Below are 6,693 nucleotides of genomic sequence, written 5' to 3' on the forward strand. Positions count from 1 at the left end.
CCATTGCACTCCAACCTGGGTGACTGAGTGAGACTCTGTCTCAAAAAAAAAAAAAAAAAAGCAAACAAACAAAAAAACATTAAGACTTGGTTTTATCAAATTACACCATTAAAAGAGTTAAAAGGCAAGCCTCACAGATGATTAAGAAATTTACACCATGGGCCAGATGCAGTGGCTCACTCCTATGACCCCAGCACTTTGGGAGACCAAAGAGGGTGGATCACCTGAGGCCAGGAGTTTGAGACCAGCCTGGACAACATGGTGAAAGCCCGTCTCTACTAAAAATACAGAAATTAACCGGGTGTGGTGGCGGGCGCCTGTAATCCCAGCTACTCAGAAGGCTGAGGCAGGAGAATTGCTGAACCCAGGAGGCGAAGGTTGCAGTGAGCCGAGGTTGCGCCATTGTACTCCAGCCTAGGCGATAAGAGCGAAACTGCATCAAAAAGAAAGAGAGAGAGAGAGAGAAAGAAATTTACAACATGTATAACCAAGAAAAGTCTTGTATCTAGAATATATAAAGAACTACAATCATTAAGAAAAAGAGTTGAGGCCAAGCACAGTGGCTCACATCTGTAATCCCAGCATTTTAGGAGGCTGAGGTGGGCAGAGCACTTGAGGCCAGGCGTTCAAGACCAGCCTGGGCAACGTGGCGAAACCGTGTCTCTACTAAAAATACAAAAACTAGCCCAATGTGCTGATGCATGCCTGAAGCCAAGGTTGCAGTGAGCCGAGATCACGCCACTGCACTCCAGCCTGTACGACACAGTGAGACTCTGTCTCAAAAAAGAAAGAAAGAAAAGAAAAGAAAAAGAAAAAGAGCTGGCTGGGCGCGGTGGCTCACGCCTGTAATCCCAGCACTTTGGGAGGCCGAGGCGGGCAGATCACTAGGTCAGGAGATCGAGACCATCCTGGCTAACATGGTGAAACCCAGTCTCTACTAAAAATACAAAAAATTAGCCAGGTGTGGTGGCACGCGCCTGTAGTCCCAGCTACTCGGGAGGGCAAGACAGGAGAATCACTTGAACCCTGGAGGCAGAGGCTGTAGTGAGCCGAGATCGCACCACTGCGCTCCAACTCCAGCTTGGGCGACAGAGCGAGACTTGGTCTCAAAAAAAAAAAAGAAAAAGAGCTGAACAGGCTCTTAACTAAGGAAGAAATCCAAATAACTGATAAACATATGAAAAAGCATCGACCTCATATGAGGACAAGAAAATTTAAATCACAATGAGAGGGCCGGGCGCGGTGGCTCACGCTTGTAATCCCAGCACTTTGGGAGGCCGAGGCGGGCGGATCACGAGGTCAGGAGATGGAGACCACGGTGAAACCCCGTCTCTACTAAAAAATACAAAAAATTAGCCGGGCGCGGTGGCGGGCGCCTGTAGTCCCAGCTACTCGGAGGCTGAGGCAGGAGAATGGCGTGAACCCGGGAGGCGGAGCTTGCAGTGAGCCGAGATTGCACCACTGCACTCCAGCCTGGGCGACAGAGCGAGACTCTGTCTCAAAAAAAAAAAAAAATCACAATGAGAGAATAACATGCCACCCACCAGAATGGCTAAAACAGAAAAAGATTGACGATTACAAATGTTGACCACAGTGGAGCAATGGTAATTCTCATACTTTGCCATAGGCAAAGTAAACTAATACAGCAGTTTGGAAAAAGGAACAAGCTACATTCGACAATAGAGATGAATCTTAAAAACTTAATATTAAGAAAAGGAAACTATTCACAAAATAATACATAATGTGTTATTCCATTTTTGTAAGGTTCAAAAACAGGAAAAAAGAATGTATACTTAGGTGTTAAAACTGTAAAGAAAAGCAAGGAATTGATCATCATAAAAGGGAGGTTAGTTGCTACCTCTGAGACCAAAGGAGCCCTGTGAGGAGGGATTTGAGACTGCAAAGAGGGAATGGGGTTGTAGTCCTACAAATCTTCTATTCCTTGGTATGGATGGTAGTTACACTGCTGTGGGCTTTGTAATAATTCATTAGAGTATGTATTTATTGTTTATGCATTTTTCCACATATGTGTTATGCTTCCCAGTTAAAAAAATAAAAGAGTAGGGGTCTGGAGTCAGATTGCCTTCATTCAATTCCAAGCCCTACAACTGTGTAACCTTGGGCAAGCTCCATAGCCTCTCCAAGCCTCCGTTTCCCATCTGCAAAGTGTAATAAGAGTACATCAAAAGGATATTGTGAGGATTACAATGAGAATGTGAGCTGATGCGTATAAAGTAGTTTTCACAGTACCGCCGTCCCTTGGTATCCATGGGGGATTGATTCCAGGACTCCATAGGATAACAGAATCTGCGGATGCTCAAGTCTCGCAGTTGGCTCCCCGTATCCACAGGTTCTGCATCCAATATTATCATTGTAAGCACACTAAAGCATTAAAGAAAGGCACTGAAGCAAGTAACTTATGCAATGGTCCTTTATGCTAAAGTATGTATGTTAAGCCAATGGCCTATATTTGATTCTAAACAACTCACTATTCACTGTTTCCAAACACTTGTAGTGGCACTCAATAAATACATTGTGGCCGGGAGCGGTGGCTCACGCCTGTAATCCCAGCACTTTGGGAGGCCAAGGCGGGCGTATCACGAGGTCAGAAGATTGAGACCATCCTGACTAACACGGTGAAAGAAATAAGCCATTTTCTATGCGCCTGTTATATGCAAGGCACTGCACTCCCTTGTCACTTGTTAATTTACAAGAAGACTTGCCGGTCCAGGGAAAGGGAGAGGGCAACAGGGACAAGGTTTGTGGAGGGCGGCAAACTGCACTCCACGTGCCGCGGGGCTACGCTTGCGGAGACCGGGGTTCTGATGCCTGGCGCCGGCTGCCAGGTAGGGGCGCGCGTCCTGCGTAGTTGCCGCGCACAGCCTCCTCGGGCTTCAGGCCGGGCCAATCAGGAGGCGGGCGGGAGGGGGCGCGGCGCCGGGAGCGGGGCGGGGCTGGGTCGGGCTTCGCCGTCGGCCGGCCAGCTGGGAGGGTGCCTTTGGCTTCCCCACCCGCCATGGAGCAGCTGATGTTGCCTCCCGGCGGCGCGGCGGCGGTGGACGAGTACCTGGAGTACCGGAGGTGAGGCTGTGGCTCCGGGCCTGCTCCCCGCCGCTCCAAGGGGCCAGGATCCCTGGGCTGGGGGCGCGGGCAGGGGCCCGGCGGGCGTCCGCAGGGGTTCCCAGAATCTGTGCCTGGGCTGTTGGGGGAGGCCTAGATGAATTCCAGTTTAGTCTTTGCCTAATTAAATATTGCAGGGCCACGCAGTTCTATGCAATGATGAGTCTTCCGATGCCATTTAAGAGGTTCCTCTGCTCTCTTCCAAGAAGGATGACTAACTCCAGACTGATACAGAGGTCCAGCCGTTTTTTAAATGGCTATTGAAACCATGCACATCGAGTACTCGGGGCTATAGAAGTTAGCATACATCAAATTAACCCAGTAATAGGGTCAACCGTGAACTTCTGAACGCGCTCCCCACCCCGAGGTGCTGGTTTTAGGAGAAAGGCACCGACTGGTGTTTGGTGTTCTAGAGAAACCCCTTCCGAAACTGGAAACGTAGCCACTCCTTTGGCCTGAGGACACGGTTCGTTGTCCTGGGTCCTGGGCTAGGATGATGCACCTGCAGCGACGCCCTCTTTTTCCGCTTCCTGGGGTTTTTGATCGTCCGGAATCTGGGCGGATGGGAAGTCCTGGAGAGGACCGCCTGAGGACGCGGAGTTGGGGCGGGAGGACGTGTGTGTACAAGCAGAGGGGAGACGCTCCAAGCTCGGCCAGGGAGGCCGGAGCGAGCGACAGGGCCTCCTCTGCGGCATCGTGGGCGGCCCAGGTGACCCAGAGGTGTGCACGCAGACGGCCCCCCAGCTGACTGCTCTCCCCTGCTCTGACTGCCCCGTTGGTGTAGTTTTGGGTAACCCTTAGAACTGCCTGGAGATTCTGAACCAGAAGAATAAGGGCTAGGAGCTTGATGGGGTCAGTTCCCACGCCCGGTTCGGGTCAGAACAACCACCATCCCGTCCTCGCCCAGAGCAGAGCCGGCTCCTTGAGCCTCCAGTTCTCCAGAGCTTTTGCCTGGGAGCAAGTTGCTGGAGCTGGTGTTGACTGATAACTTGGATATTTAGATATGTGAATTGTGGGCCTCCAGTTGACTCTTGCCTAGCTCCGAACATGTTAGGGCAGACCTGGTGGGAAATTATGTATTTATTTAATCAGTTATTCGGTTCCTTTGAAGAACATGTTGCTTTAGCAACCCCCAAAGTGAACCCAGATACGCAGGACTACTGATTGTTACATCAGAGTTTTTGAAAACTCCAGTACTCGAAACAGGCCGACAGTTAAGGAAAGGCGCGCAGGACTGAAGCAGAGCCCGACAATGGGGCGGGAGGTCCCAGGGTCCCGGGTTGTGGGGGTGGAGCAGCACTTCGTCGCCGCGGGGGTGCCGGAACTCCGGCCGCAGTGCGACCACCATCATGGACTTCCTGCGGGACAAGCGCACGGGCCTCGCCGCCAGAAGGATGCCTCATCCTCGAAGCTACCATTCCTCAGAGCGAGGCAGCCGGGGGAGTTACCGTGAACACTATCGGAGCCGAAAACATAAGCGACGAAGAAGTCGCTCCGGGTCAGGCAGTAGTGACCGGACACGACGGCGCCGGCGAGAGGACAGCTACCATGTCCAGAGGAGGCGCAGCCGGACATTTAGCCGCTCGTCTTCGCAGCACAGCAGCCGGAAAGCCAAGAGCGTAGAGGACGACGCTGAGGGCCATCTCATCTACCACGTCAGGGACTGGCTACAAGAGCGATGTGAAATCATTAGCACCTTAGGAAAGGGGACCTTCGGCCGAGTTGTACAATGTGTTGACCATTGCAGGAGTGGGGCTCGAGTTGCCCTGAAGATCATTAAGAATGTGGGGAAGTATAAGGAAGCAGCTCAACTTGAGATCAACGTGCTGGAGAAAATCAACGAGAAAGACCCTGACAAGAACCTCTGTGTCCAGATGTTTGACTGGTTTGACTACCATGGCCATATGTGTATCTCCTTGGAGCTTCTGGGCCTTAGCACCTTCGATTTCCTCAAAGACAACAACTACCTGCCCTACCCCATCCACCAAGTGCGCCACATGGCCTTCCAGCTGTGCCGGGCTGTCAAGTTCCTCCATGATAACAAGCTGACACATACAGACCTCAAGCCTGAAAATATTCTGTTTGTGAATTCAGACTATGAGCTCACCTACAACCTAGAGAAGAATTGACATGAGCACAGTGTGAAGAGCACAGCTGTGCGGGTGGGAGACTTTGGCAGTGCCACCTTTGACCATGAGCACCACAGCACCATTGTCTCCACTCACCATTACTGAGCACCAGAGGTCATCCTTGAGTTGGGCTGGTCACAGCCTTGTGATGTGTGGAGTATAGGCTGCATCATCTTTGAGTACTATGTGGGCTTCACCCTCTTCCAGACCCATGAAAACAGAGAGCATCTAGCCATGATGGAAAGGATCTTGGGTCCTATCCCTTCCCGGATGATCCGAAAGACAAGAAAACAGAAATATTTTTACCAGGGTCGCCTGGATTGGGATGAGAACACATCAGCTGGGCGCTATGTTCGTGAGAACTGCAAACCACTGCGGCAGTATCTGACCTCAGAGGCAGAGGAACACCACCAGCCTTCGATCTGATTGAAAGCATGCTAGAGTATGAACCAGCTAAGCGGCTGACCTTGGGTGAAGCCCTTCAGCATCCTTTCTTCGCCCGCCTTTGGGCTGAGCCACCCAACAAGTTGTGGGGCTCCAGTCGGGATATCAGTCCATGACCATCAGGCCCTGGGCCACCCTGCATCTTTTATAGCAGTGAGTGTCCAGTCCAAGACACTGGTTCTTTTTTATAAAAGAGAAGAGAGCCAGAGTTCACTTCTTCCTGCTGGTTCTCTGTATACCTGTGAATATATGAGACAGTAAATATGAAAGAACTTGTACCTATCACTTCAACCCCTGCATTGTACATAATGCTATTCCATCCACACACTTTCCACCCTCACCTGCCCCCTCATACAGAGTTGGATGGGGGCCGAGTGAGGAAACCAGGTGCCATCTACCCCATGTTTTATAAGGAATTTTGTAGTCTTTGTGAAATGAAATAACATGCTTCATTTGACCCCCCCAAAAAAATTAGTTGGGCGTACTGGTGCACACCTGTGGTTCCAGCTACTCAGGAAGCTTACACAGAAACATTGCTTGAGCCTGGGAGGCAGAGGTTACAGCAAGCCAAGATTAGGCCACTGCACTCTAGCCTGGGTGATAGAGCGAGACCCTGTCTCAAAAATTAAAAAAAAAAAAAAAAAAAGTGAAGTGAGCCTCCCTAAAGGGCACCATTGTTGGGAAGGCCTAAATCTGGAAGTGCCTTCCACTGATCCTTCAGTGAGGAGTGCCTGACCCTTCATGGAAGTTCTCTTTTTCCACATAATATAGTCCAAAAGGTTTCATATGGAGGAGTCTTGACAGGTCAGGGGAGGGAGAGGCCCAACCTGCCTCTTAGGGTTTGGTAGGGTTTGGGAATGTGAGAGAGGCCTGTTAACCATGAGAAAAACTCCTAGTCCAAAGTAAAATAAAGAAAAGAGTTTGGGCCAAGACAAATTATTTTAATTCTGTATGCCTTATGCTGGGAACTCATCTTGCCCCAATTCAAATGTAAGCCTTC

The 6,693-nt window shown here is 50.5% G+C and overlaps 1 pseudogene; it reads left to right on the forward strand.

Moving 5' to 3' along the window:
• Nucleotides 1–4,403: 4,403 nt before the first annotated feature.
• LOC116809598 (dual specificity protein kinase CLK2-like) lies at nt 4,404–6,146 on the forward strand (annotated as a pseudogene).
• The last annotated feature ends 547 nt before the right edge of the window (nt 6,147–6,693 follow it).

The sequence above is a fragment of the Hylobates moloch genome, unplaced genomic scaffold, assembly GCF_009828535.3.
Source record: "Hylobates moloch isolate HMO894 unplaced genomic scaffold, HMol_V3 SCAFFOLD_1, whole genome shotgun sequence".
NCBI classification, from domain to species: Eukaryota; Metazoa; Chordata; class Mammalia; order Primates; family Hylobatidae; genus Hylobates; species Hylobates moloch.